The sequence below is a fragment of the Protobothrops mucrosquamatus genome, unplaced genomic scaffold, assembly GCF_001527695.2.
Source record: "Protobothrops mucrosquamatus isolate PMUCROS unplaced genomic scaffold, P.Mucros_1.0 scaffold2584, whole genome shotgun sequence".
Taxonomy (NCBI): domain Eukaryota; kingdom Metazoa; phylum Chordata; class Lepidosauria; order Squamata; family Viperidae; genus Protobothrops; species Protobothrops mucrosquamatus.
The window spans coordinates 175,979-189,040 of NW_015388640.1; positions in this window are offsets into that span (position 1 = coordinate 175,979).

Genomic DNA, 13,062 nt, shown 5'->3' on the forward strand with positions numbered 1-13,062 from the left:
GAACTGTCAATAATCTTTTTGGCCATCCTCACCACTCTCTGCACCGCCTTCCTGTCTGAAGCAGTGATGCTTCCAAACAAGACTGTGATGCTGTATGACAGGATGCTCTTGATCGTCTCTCTGTAGAAAGTGGTAAGGACAGGGGAATGAAGATGTGCTTTTCTCATGAGATGCAGAAAATGCAGGCGCTGCTGCACCCGCTTCACCAGTGTCTCGCTGTTGAGCGACCGAGGCAGCCTACTTGTTAACTGCACACCCAGGAATTTGATGCTGGTAACCATCTCCATAGTGAATCATTACTGCACAGAGGAGTGTGGCTGTGCTTACCTTTTCTGAAATCAACAATGATCTCTTTGGTTTTTTCAATGTTTAAAACTAGGCTGTTCTCCTTACACCAGTTCACCAAACCCTCAACCTCCTTGCGGTAAGCACCCTCATTTTCATCTTGAATAAGGCCCACTACTGTTGTATCATCTGCAAACTTCACAATATGGTTGGTGGCAAACCTAGCACAACAGTCATGGGTCAACAGGGTGAACAGCAGCGGACTTAGGACACAGCCCTGAGGAGAACCTGTGCTCAAGAAAACAGTGTTAGAAATATTTGTTCCAGCTCGCACATATTTGGACCTGTTAGTTATTTAGTTAGTTCTCTTAGTTCTCAGATGGTATGTCATTGTGTTTTCTGTCCCTTTCTGTCCCTGTGAATAATTAAGACTCATTCTTCACTGTCTCAAATTGCTGTACAGATTAGAAGTATCTGTTTCACCAATAAAGTAAATTTGCATTTATTTATTTGAGATATATTGCTGTCCATATTATCAAATGAAACAATTCTTGTTTGCCAAGTACTGGTAGAATCAGTTGATTCTAGGAAACTACAATGAAGCAAGTAATGGAATAAAAATAAATAAATAGTTTAAAAAGAATTTTCAAAGAACACTTCATTTTGTCCAGAGTTGAGTAAATAAAGAAAACATCCCAAAAGATACCTTATACCAGTGATGGTGAACCTTTTAGAGACCCAGTGCCCAAACTGCAACCCAAAACCCACTTATTTATCACTGGGTGCTGGGTGGGCGTGGCCGTGGTGGTCATGGCAGACTGGGTGGGCAGGGCCAAGGCAGCAGGGGCCAGTCCCTCGCTATCTCCAGGGCATGGCACGTGTGCCCACAGAGAAGGCTCTGAGTGCCGCCTCTGGCATGCGTGCCATAGGTTCACCACCACTGCCTTATACATTCTGGGAATTCCTCCAAAAAGGTTGAACAACCCAACATCCTCAGTCATAGCCAGTGGTGGGCACAAAGAGTTTGGACCAGTATTTTTCAAACTTGACAACTTTAAGAGGGATGAACTTCAACTCCCAGGATACTGTTGAGGAATTCTGGGAGTTGAAGTCCAGCCAGTTTAAAATTGCCATGGTTGAGAAACGCTGCTTTGGAATATAGAACTCATAATGGGATTGTAGTGGTCTGTTTGTAAAATCTTTTTTTTTTGCAAACAAAATCAAGAAGCCTAGAAAAATCCTATGATATTGATTGTTGTTATGTTTCTTAAAAATAAGACTCTCATTGCTCTGCATATTTGTAAGCCTAGTAAAGATCTTCCAGATCTACCTGCATTGTGTTCTGTAAATAAACTTAAAACAAGAGTAAGGGCCCAATCTATACCTGGGCAGAGTTATCTCAGTACTTTGAATAAGATTTATTTCTGGCCACAGAATGTCATGAATTGTCATGTCTAATGTAAAAGAAAAAGTTATTCAGAGAGATGATCAGATAATGAGTTAATAATCCCAGAAATTGGTGGCGAATATCAGGGATAACAACACAAAGCCCCACCATATTTTATGTGCATTGCACATATGATGCATGGGGGGAAAATATCAGGTTTTCAATCACACAGTCACAGCCACCATCTTAACAGGTTTGGCATTAACGGTGGGATCCTGTAGAAAAATGGTTGCTGCCAAAGCGCACAACCTAATCCAAATTTGGTGGCAGAGGAAATATCCAAAATCCAAACCAATAAACATAAGTGAACTTTTCTTAAGAATTAAAGACATAACACCTACACACGCAAAATAAAGCCTCCTACCAGGAATGAGGAAAAAGTGCTAATTACTAGTTCACCACTCATACTAATTTCAAAGAGTTCTTTCAAGAGTATTAGGATGAAAAGAAGCCCCAAATTGTAAAAAGCTAATTGTGCATCTATATTTGCTTCACAGACAATCTGGAAGGAAAGCATAAAGAAGCAATACAGGATGTAGCTTAAAGAGATGGATTAAAAGAAACTGAATAATCTAAAATTATAAGAGAGATATTTCCTCTGCCACCAAATTTGGATTAGGTTGTGCCGCCTTGAGAAATTATCTGGATATGAAGGTTCAAACAGATAAATTGAATAGATAAATGTTGAGACTTGTTACAGGGAATTGGGGCTTCTTGAAGATGCAATTAATCTCCAGCCTTAAAGGGCCAGTAGAAGTTCTCACCTTGAGAGCAGACAGAAAAATTGTTGGTTGTCACAAGAAAATTGAGAGAACAAAAGACTTGGATAAAGAAAAGATATTTCAAATAGCCTGCTTAGCTGAAGATCTTAACTGAATATTCTTGCAAAGGGTTCCCTTTTGAACTAAGAGATCGCATCACACTTGGGCAGGAAGTACCGAGGTGCTTCCAGATCGAAAGGATTAGCCGGTGACATCACCATACCCTGGGGAGCTCACCATACTCTGGGGAGCTCCTTTCAAGTTCCTGGTAGGAGCTGGAGCGAAGGATGGAAGCTCACCCTGCCCCATGGCAGCACTCGGGTCTCGAATGTGGGCTTGTTAACCTCCAACCCAGGATCCTAACCACACAAGCCACCATGCTTCCAGCTAAGCAATGAAAAACTTGAATTTGGGGATTCTAAGTATTTCGATCCAATTGCTTCCTTGGTCTCCAGTGAGCAGGAAGGGACAATTGTCACCACATACCAATTAAAATTAAGAATGGTGTTCCAGGACTTGTCTGAACTGGCAAAACAAGTGGACCCATGTCAGATCTACAAAATACATTATGCTAAGAAACCAATGCCATGTAAATCATAACTACTTTTATTGTAACAGCTATAGTAACATAATATTGTAAGTCTGGATGTGATTCTCCCTCTCTTTATTTCTGTCTAAATTAGGGAGGGACTTGTTTAAGACATTTTTTTCAAGTTTCTTTCTTGTGCCAGGCTCAGGCCCCTCTTATCTGATCATCGCCTTGGTAGTGGCTCTTACTCCTGTCCTTCAAGCCCTTTCCCTCTGCCCTCTACATCCTCTAAATCAGAGGATGTGTTTACCTGGGCTTACAGGTAGCGCTTGACTTATGACTGTAATTGAGCTCAGAAGCACAGCTGCAAGTCATACTGATTGTTAAGCAGGTCATCATATGACCAATCTGATTTTACAACTTTTTTGCTGCAGTTGTTCAGTAAATTTGCTATTGCTAAATGAACACCATGGTTCTCAACTGAATACTTTGCTCACATTGGGTGTTTTTTTGCTGGAAACCAGAAGTAAACAGAAATCACATGACCACACCATGCTGCAAATGCCTGTAAATGTGAACTGGTTGCCAAGCATCAAAATGCTCCAGGTTGTATGTACTTTTTTGGAAGGGGAGTCCATTGTAACTTGGGTTTGCCATATAATGTTTGTCCTTAAATTGATAAGCAAAGGGCTCATTTGAATTCAGTACCATTCCTTTAATAACAAAAGCTAAGAAAACAGAACCCAAACCTACAGAAAATATGGGATGGGAGAAAAAACAAAAAGTGAAAGAAAAGAGTGTGTTTCTTAATTGAGCTTGAGGAAAACAGAGATTGATGGCATCTCTTTCAATGGCTCTGTTGTGCATGTTTTTCCTTACAATGATCTCTGCCTATATTAGGTGAGTAATGTCAGAATGAATTATAAATCCAACTGATTCTATTGGCAGTTACTTTGGTTAATAACATTAAGAATACTGAAGCACAAGTAATATATTAACATTCTATGAGCAGGGGAGGAGATCCAGCAGTTTTAAAGCATGAGAAACCAATTCATTGCTCAGTTCTGTATTAGGACAGAATAATGATACATCTATCAAGGAATGCTATTTTATACTTATTCTTATTTATGTATTTGTATAGTTAATTATCTGTAGTTATTATTTATCTCTTGAAATTGATTCACCAGATTTATTAAACTGAGAGCAAGAAGAATGAAATCTTTTCATCCATAATAGGAAGAGACAAAGAGACTAAGAATGATATACATTGCTTTGTTTCTCTGGAAATGTTGCACCAATGGGAACTTCTAGAGGCCTGGATGTACATGAAAGAATGTTGTACATGAAATTTATCACCCTTTTTCTTTTTACAGGAACAATTTATGTTTGCTAATTACACCAAAAGATTGATACATTCTTCAGGGGTGTTCTACTCAAAACCCATTATAAGTGAAAACAGGAGTTAAAGATATCTCTTTTGCCCAAAAGAATCAGATTTTGGATCCAACACAATGATATAATGATAGATAGATAGATAGATAGATAGATAGATAGATAGATAGATAGATAGATAGATAGATAGATAGATAGATAGATAGATAGATAGATAGATAGATAGATAGATAGATAGATAGATAGATAGATGACAGACAGATTTTTTCAGTTCAAATAAAACCTTGGAGATAGGAAACCTCTACATTGGAATCTCTCCATGAGTGAGATCTTGTGGCCGCAGGGATTTTTCTGCCCAAGGCAGAAAAACGTGCTATTTACTATGTTTATGATGATGTCATCATACAGCTTATATCTCATAGCTGTGAGAAAAGAAGGAAGGGCCTCATGATTGGAGTGGTCAATGACTCTGTATATTTAGACTCCAAAACGTCAAGTATGTTCAACTTTTAGCTGAATTTTCAATTTCCATATGTACCACCATTCCTTTGATTCTGTCCAGCTAACACACTCTTTAAACAAATACAATTCTTACCTCAGTACAATCAAAAGATTTAGCCATCCCTCTGAAATGCCTCCTCTATGATAGATTCTACACAGAGGATCTTCTCACTAAATCTGATCTTAATCCCTTCTATTCAGTTTCACACTGCCTGTAGGAAATTTCTCATATTTATTTCCTATATTTATTTCCCTGAACTAAGTCCCACAAGTGGAATAAATAGATTGTTATTTTGAAACATACTGTACCTGGCAGAACATGAAGGCTATATTGATGAAAGGAAACTCTCTAAAATCAGTGGAGGAAGAAAGTGATTTTGCGACACAACGGTATGAGGAAGATGGGTTGGTACATATTTTCAAAAATGTGTCCTTTGGGATGAAATACACTGAAAAATATCTTTGGGAAGAAATATGAATCTATCTTTTCTCAAAATGACCAGATGCTAAATTGTTATTGAATGAGAACATCTGATTAAGGAAAGCTCATATTAATAAGAATATAAATCAGATGGAAGCTAATAATTAATTACAAAATTAATCAAGATGATTTTATTGTCAAGGAAAGCAAAGACATCAGCTTCCCACTGGTTCTGTGAAGGCAGAGTTAGTAGTGTGCTCAGCGGCAACTTCATCCATTGCAATCGGCTTTGTAATAGCCCTTGCCTTTGCTGGGCATAACACAACTGCGCAGAACAAGTTCTTTTTCAACTCCATGGAGGCTGGGAGAAGTCAAAGCTCCCTCCAGTCCTCTCACATGGCTTCTTGGTTCTTTTCTCTACATCAGCTATGGGAACCCATTTTGTAGTCAAAAGAAATAAATACAATTACATGACCTGGTAAAGTTAGTTACTACCATTATATTGTTGTTGTTGTTATTGTTGTTGTTGTTGTTTTTATTGACCAAGATTTGTTCTTGTTTTTCTGTGAAAGTTTGTAGTCACGCAAGAGACTTTTATCCTCCTGTCATACTGTATGTAACTCTACTTTCACTAGAGTAATATGAAGAGCATTTCAATGTAATCTTGTGCATCTTGATTACTGCTGAAATGCCAAGGTTAAATGCCAAGCTTAGAAAAGTATATGAATAACCTGTTTCACTGGCAGGCTGGAGAGGGAAGGGGAAGCAGCAATTCATAATATTTCTCATCATGCATAAAACTAAAAACATGATGGAATGATTTTATGCAGCTGTTGTGAATAATCCAGCCAGCATGCACAATCCTGCAAGCTTCTTGCCCATGTGTATGCTAGACAGCACCTGAGTTTGAGTACACATTTTCTGTCAGGCAGTATTTTAGAACATAAACTTAGGAGAGTAACTGGACCGTCTCCAAGGTGAAGGAAAATGTTTGCTCTTTCCAAACACAAAGTCAGAATTCCAGGGACATGGAGCAAGAGTTTTCCAGACTAGGAAAACTGAGTAAAGTGTACATCTCTCCAGCTGTTCTGATAAATGGCTAATAATTGCTCAGAAGGTCTTCGAGCTGAAATGTCATCCAACACAGGCCCTCAGGGACAGTCATGCTGCCATTTAGGTCAATAGCCATTGATCTCCATGACTTCCATGAATTGGTCTAGCCCTTTTTGAACCCACAGCCAAGTTGGTAATGATTCCATCACTTTCCACAGAAGTGGTTTCCAAAATTCAACTATGTGTAATTCATTTGTCCATCTTGATTCTTCCAAGATACAGTATAAGATTCACATTAGACAATTTACTCTCTCTTCTTGTTATTTCTGTCTTCGTGTGGGGCATTCTATGTGATTTCAGGCTGAGTTAAGTTAGTAATCTCTTTCCTGAGATCACTAATTATAGCTGTCCAGCACTGTCTGTTGAGAGCATTGCATGTATTTTTGTAAATTGTTTTTCATATATAATATTTTTGTGTTACTTTTTAAAAACTGAAGCATGCTTTCTTGTATCCCTTTTATTTATCTCCCAAAGAAGAGAGGAAGGGATGACACCTCTACAGATAGTTTTTAACTTATGATCACAATGGAACCCAAAATTTCTGTTGCTAACAAATACAGTTCTTAAATGAGTTTTGCCCCATTTTACAACCTTTCTTGCCACAGTTGTTAAGTGAATCACTGCAGTTGTTAAGTTAGTAACATGGTTGTTAAGTGAAACTGGCTTTCCCATTGACTTTGCTTGTCAGAAGGTTGCAAAAGGTGATCACATGACCCGGGGACACTGCAATCGTCATAAATATATGTCCACTGCCAAGTGCCCGAATTTTGATCACATGACCACAGGATTGTTGCAGCAGTTGTAGGTGTGAAAAACAGTCATAAGTCACTTTTTTCAATGCCGTTGTAACTTTGAACGGTCACTAAATGAATGGTTATAAGTCAAGGATTACCTGTATTTACATGCTATCATGTTATAAACCAGGGATTACATTACTTTTTTTTTACTTTTTTTTTACTTTTTTTTTTATTCAGCAGAACAGAAAGACATGTATGAAAACCATCTACTTCAGGGGGATAAGATGCCCCTTGGTGGTGGGGCTTGAAATTAACAAGCATCTACCCAGGGCAGAAGACAGGACTGGATATGAACACCCAGTAGATGCGAAATCTTCAGACTTTCCCTGTAGACCCAGCTGGTTGCCATAGCAGCTTTAGCTAACCTTCTTGTAGATTAGAGAAACAAACCTTAATTCAGTGCAGCACATCAAAGAACAACATATAATAAAGCTGAGGGCCATTTAATTCACTGAAATGTGGAATGGACAGAACTTTTCTCCAATTAATGTTCATATTCCATTTTGGTGCACATCATTTTTTTACTTCAAAATCAAACAGATTTTTTTAATGTGAAACTCTACTAAACAAAACTACCATGAAATGAAGTATAGTGTGTGAGCATGTAAATGTTAGGTATATGCACACACCATGTATGCTATTAGCCAATCATACTGCCAGTCTGCCCTTTTGGATATAGCTATATCTCATACATCATATTCAAGATGAATTTACCACCTCAAGTCATTTTCTTTTCTTTTTTATTATAAGCCATCTGCAAATTACTGAAACCAAGTAACAAGTAGTTGCTGAAAATAATTAATTTGTTCATTATAAAGATGTTGAAGGAATTAATTATTCCGAATTGGCAAAGAACATTTTTTTAGTCCTGTAAGAGGAAGATGGCATTAAATGATTCATAAAATTAGATCACAGTAGATAATTATATCTATCAGATATAAAGTACATTCTACAAAAACCTCACAACCATTGCAAGTTTAGGAAGATACTATGTGGATGACAAAACAATTTTTTCATATTAAATAGGAAGGTTCCCTTATAGAACTCCTATGTTTAAACCCAACAACAAAGTAAATTGAAAAAGGAGGAGGAAATATATCTACTTTGAAGGAAGCTGTTAGCCCAGAGGTCCCAAAATCTTCAGCTCATCAACCCTTTCATGAAGTTTCAGATTGTTCATCAACCTCCCCAAACATTTATTATATGAACATAATTCAATAAATATTATTTTAACTAATAATACTACAAATCATAATATTGAGCCCCGGTGGGGATTGATAAAGACCACTTTGGGGAAACCTTTCATTAGGCAAACCAATTTTTGAGATTTTAAAATTATGAGATTTTATGGCTTACCAGTTGTAGCCAACCTTTCATCTAATGTCGTCTTGTGGTTTCCAGCATTAGATATTTTGGAGTTATTAAACTCAAGGCAAAGCAAGAAGATTTTCATGTTTGAGAAATTTAATGATGGAGTAGACAGTAAAAAAATCTTTATTCCCATAATGTAACATCTATATATGCTAGATAATTTCATCATGGTTGCCCTCAAAGTGTTAAGATGATGTCTTTGGCAGCTTTTCCCGTAAATGATGAGAAGACTAGAGAAGACTCCAACATGTAATCATGGCAATTCTTTTAGTCCCAGAACACTGTAAATGTATTCAATTGTACAGCTGTATTTTGTACAGTCCTTCTGTAGAGTTGGAATAGGACAGAGGCCATCAAGTGTATCCAGTTGCTTCTGTGACCATTAGATGTTTGACTGTCTGAAGAAGTGTAGGAAGTATCAACTATGAGATGCTCCTTAAATCATTATTCAAACCATATAAATGCCATGCTTTTAGATCAGTATATCACACTCCAATCTCTAGATGCTGCAGCACAGGAAACATTAGAACAATTAGATGCCCTATGGCCTAGATTCTGCATAACATTGGTGTGATGATAAAAGGTACTGCCCCCCCCAATACACTACCAAACTGATGTTGTATCTTCAAAGTAATTTGCTTGTATAAGTCAACCATGTTTTAGCCACAACACTAGGATCCCAAAAGTATGCTTGATATTTAGCCTAAAAACTGGTCATGTAAAAATAAACTTGTAATATATTTGCTAAGGCCAAAATTACATTAGCAACAAATCTACAGGTTTACAATGGTTTTGTTCCAATGATATGAAAAGTGGGTCAGTGTCTGCTGCCAACCATATGAGAACTTCATCAAAGAGGAATGAAGAATCAACTACTGTCAAATGGTTGCCCAACTATGGAAAAATGGTTGCCCGGTCTTTTTAACTTTAAACTATAATGGTTTATTTCACTAGGCAAATTTGGTGAAATAGGTACGACTAGGAGGACACTGTGAGTTCTAGTCCACCCACAAAATTAGCTAAGTGATCCTGGACCAGGCAGCCTCTCTCAGCCCTAGGATGGCGGCAATGACAAATCACTTTTGAAATCCTGCAAAGAAAACTGCAAAGTCTTGTCTAAGCAGTATTCAGAAGTGAACACTGATTCAAAGGCAAACAAAAATGAAACCCATTACCCCTTTAATTATTTTTGCAGCTTAGTGTTTTCCCGAGATTTCCTTCCAGGAATAGTCAGTTTAGAATTCTTATCTGTGCTATCATTGTTGATTAATACTACTATCCACCAATACTTGTATACTATGTTCTTGAATACATCATAATCTCTAATTAGCTTGCAGAATGCTGATATTTAGCCGAATTTACACAGCACCAAATCATAATATAGCCATCCCATTCTTTTTTTCAAATGTTTCAATCTTTTTTCCCAAAAGTCTCTTGTATGGTTACTGAACAATTCAATTACAGTTCAGCTGAAAATCTGCAGAAAGATGTCATATGTAACTTTGCATTACTGTACATAAAGGTTTGGTACATTTCTGTCGATTCAACATTGCACTGTAGGATATAGTTTGACCAGGAGTGCCTAAACTTTTGCATACAATTGCAAATAGCAATAATTTATGCAAAATATCTTCAATGCAAGCATCAAGCAATTAAACCTAGGCTGATTCAATTTCACTTTTCAGTAATGCTCAGAGATGCCATGCATATGGAGAGACTAGTACAGGAAAAAATAGTTAATTGTAGGAGGCAAAATTCAGTAAACTTTAAGAAAAAGGGAGATACATTGAGATTGCTTAACTAATAATAAAGAAAAAAAATAATTACTTCGTACGATATAAAGAAATAATTATTGGCAAAAAAGCCCCGTGATGGAATGCTCCTATATTTTCTAATGGAATGATTAGATTCATTTCTAAAATATTTAGCTACAAATTAGACAGTACAAGAGTTTTGTAGGCCTATTCCTGCCAATTTTTAGAATAGTATTGTGGTAAACTGAGCATCTTAGAAAAATGCCAATGTCATGGTTCTGATGGACAGAGACGAATAAAGCAGAACTCCAAGGCTTGTGAATTCCTCAAAGAACATGTTTATTGGTTTTTAAGTATTGGCACAGTCAAATGTGAAACCAAGTCTGAATTTCTCACTAAAAATTACCCAGTTACAAAGTGTAATGTCCCACCCTGAAGAATATGGATTTTACTACATTTCCCAATAGAAATGTTTGGCGGGCTTTCTAACACCATTGCCCTGTCCCTAATCCCGGGAATAAGAGATGACCTTGGTTCCCACGGGACAGAATATTGTTGAGACTAGCAAAGAATCTGTGAAACCCTCTTCCCTCCTTTGCATGTGGAAGCCTAGAATGAGACAGAGAAAGATGGCTGCAGCTAGGCTCATTGTAGAATTGACAGCCTCATGGTGCTGATAAACCATTCTGGTCTATCAAATCAATGGGCTACTCCTAACACAAACTCAGTTCACACTATCAAGCAGCATGGGACTGTCTTATGGATACTATTGTACAAGTTACTAATCAAATCTTATATCACTTAATGGAACAGGGAGTGCTTATTATCTTCAAATTTTATGCATTTGGTATTGTTTAAAATTTCAAATAATATGAATGTTCTAAAACTAACTAAATCATTCAAAACTTTAAAAATATTTTGGGATTGACTCATAAAAATGTGATATGATTAGAAAAAGGTCAGCCATTATTTGATTTTAAAATCACATTTGCTCACATATAAACAGATTCCAGGATTCCTAATGATATAGATAAGCTAGTAAGGCATGAATAACTCACTAGCCTGAAGCATAATAAGCTACAGATGCACCTGCATAGATATAAGCTTGTAAAACAACCTGTACTCCTGCCAGTTGATTGTTCAGAATGTGAGGTTACATTCTACTTTCTCACTTTATTTTACTTTATTTTATTTATCTCATTTATATACTGACAGAATACAAAGATTTCTGGAAGTTTACAACTATAAAAACATAAAGCAATGCCAATAAAAACAGTGCAATAAAATGCAGTGAAAGCCAAGTCAGTTATCACTGTCACTTCAACCATTAAATAGCATTCACCAGTACAAGGCTACATTAGCTTTCAAAAGCCTTAGGGAGTTATTCTGTCTTGACTGCCTTTTTAAATGAAGCCATATTTGTCAACAATCTAAATTCTAGTGAAAGGCTATTCCATAGATTGGTACCCATACTGAGAAACACCATACCTGCCCCCATCAATCTTCCCACAGTAGGAATCATAGAGTACTGGATAGATTGTTCTACCTTGAGAAGACTGTTCTACAAGCATCTAGATATCAAGCCACTTAACCTTCTTAAAGGTTAAAACTAACATTGAATTCTACTAAGAAGTCTGCAAGCTATAATACCTTTTTCAGTCATTACCAATCCCTACAGAAAAGCTATTTTACATGACTGCATTAGTGTAGTCTTAATGAAGAGTGAATATATATATAATGTATCGAGGGCTTTTTTTCTCATAGAACGCCCAGAACGGAGTTCCGGCACCTTTTTTGGATGGAACCTTGTAGGGTGGGTTGTATGACGTGTGTGAGTTCCGGCACCTTTTTTTTTTTAGAAAAAAAGCACTGAATGTATCTATCGCTATGCTAAATCACTTAGCTGGATTCAGATTGTTGTTTATTTCCACTGAATTGTGTAGACATAAGTTAAAACTTTACTAACTTTTCACTATTATTTTAGTAAGTTAGGGATAAAATCTATTTTAGGTAAAGGGAAAAACAAGGAAGCATTGTATTGCTGAAGCACACAGGAAAGTAGGAAATAATAATAATAGTAATAGTAATAGTAATAATGGTAATAAAATGGTAATAGTACGCTACATTAATAGCTCTCAGATCCTTGGTTAGGACTTGAACTGTTAAGTTTTTACCAGTCCCAGACTGTGAATCGAATTGAAGATTAAATCTTAAATAATAATATAAAAATATTTCTGCTGGGTTCCAGTTGATTCTGAATCAACAACATTCCATTTACAATATAAGTGTTACAGTATAATCATTGTGCTGTTACAGCATTCGGCATGAAAGTAGCTCTGGAAGTTGTGAGAGGCTGTAGTAGGTTTTAACTTAGTTGAAGGAATATTACTAAAGCTCTGAGATATAGCCAATGAACTGTTGGGTTAGCCTGGAGCAAACTGAAGCATAATAGACAAAATGGACATGAGCACTTGAGGACACATAACATTAAAAGTATATTTTGGATATGGAGTAGAAAAACATGTCCTAAGGGTTGCTTTCATGGAGGATTAATAGGGGGTAATATCCATTTCTGCCATTCAGAGGCAGTTGCCAGCTGTTTTGGCAACAAGCAAGCATGCCATATAGATAATCTGTTAAGGTGATTCCAACCTTAAAACTAGATGTTATTCCAACTGTCCTATGATGGTA